At 28.6% G+C, this 1,369-nt stretch overlaps 1 non-coding gene across 1 annotated transcript; it reads right to left on the bottom strand.

Moving 5' to 3' along the window:
- Window positions 1-724: 724 nt before the first annotated feature.
- On the bottom strand, window positions 725-796 carry TRNAT-UGU (transfer RNA threonine (anticodon UGU)). The gene has a single exon. It is a non-coding gene; the product is annotated as a tRNA-Thr (tRNA).
- Window positions 797-1,369: the final 573 nt, after the last annotated feature.

The following is a 1,369-nucleotide window of genomic DNA, read 5'->3' as shown; positions in this document are numbered from 1 at the left end:
ATATATCCCATAAGAGGGGAGAGATGGATTAAAGAAGGTGTATGGGGGTTATTGTTATTTTAGCCAGCTGAGATTATTTCTTTACCAGAGTACATGAAAATATGGACAACATCAAAGTAATAATATATTGATTCATGTATTGCTTATAAATTCAGAAATTGTATAACATAATGATAAAGATAAAGAAACATTTTTTTATAATAATTGCAGTTTCGAAAATAAAATCAATTTTAGTAGGCATCTTTGTAAAATAAACAAAATCGGATGATATATGATAATCATTTAACTATTTCAATCTATCGAGTACATAAAGATTATGTAGATTTTTTTGCATATTATACAGGACAATTTATTGCATTTTAAAGACCTTTTTTTAACCAACTTTAAAAAGTAAAATACATCGCTGTTTAAATTTTTTTGTTAGAAAACATATTAGGATAATTTGTGTTCAAAATAAACACACACACACACCCTCCCCCCTCCCCAAATCTTAATTTAATTATTTTCATTAATTTAAAAATACTATGAAAAATGAAATATGTATAAATCTTTTTTTTTGCATAACTTTTTCAGTGTCTCTCATCAACCACAAAGTATTAAATACATTTAAAATTGAAGAAATATCTAAGTAGGAGAAGCTTAATTATATAGAACAAGTAGTGCGTACCTAAACGGAAAAATAATAGAGAAGCTACTATATAACTTGAGTATCACAAAAATTGATTGCCCCCTGTGAGGTTTGAACTCACGGTCCCTAGTTTACAAGACGAGTGCTCTACCATTGAGCTAAATAGGCCAATTGTACAAGAAAAAAAATTAAGATAATACAAATTCATAGTGAATATTAAGTAAATTCTGAAAAATTTGTATCTTTTAAAAACAATAAAATTAGGCAAACGTCAGTAGGGCAGTTACCCTATAAATAGTATTCAATAATATTCATAAGTATCAACGTTCAAAAACGTATTGCTCCTGGTGAAATTCGAACTTATAACCCCGGCATAACAGTGTAGAAGAACCGTGCGCTAACTGATTACGCCACTGGAGCTCTTACATTACAGGTTCAAATTTTTTGTAGTTGTTCGAGATGGTAGTTTCTATGTTGTAATTTAAAAAAAAACTTAAGATAAAATTTTTATAAAAGAATATAAAAAAATTTAAAAGTATAACATTTAAAAAAAATATTTTTGGGTGATGGAAATGTCTGACCCCCACCCCAAAATTAGCTCAAAACCATCCAATGTCAATATATATATAACTAGCGGCTACGCCCCTAGAGGCCTCTAGGGGGCACTTGAGGAAGAGAGAGAGTCAAATTTAATAACCCAATTTCTTATTTTAAATTTTTAAAGAAAAGTAAAAAAAAATT

This window comes from Acartia tonsa, chromosome 2 (genome assembly GCF_053477335.1).
Source record: "Acartia tonsa isolate MP-2025a chromosome 2, ASM5347733v1, whole genome shotgun sequence".
Classification (NCBI taxonomy): Eukaryota; Metazoa; Arthropoda; class Copepoda; order Calanoida; family Acartiidae; genus Acartia; species Acartia tonsa.
Note: the sequence above shows the minus strand (reverse complement) of the source record. Positions and strands in the feature narration are given on the sequence as shown.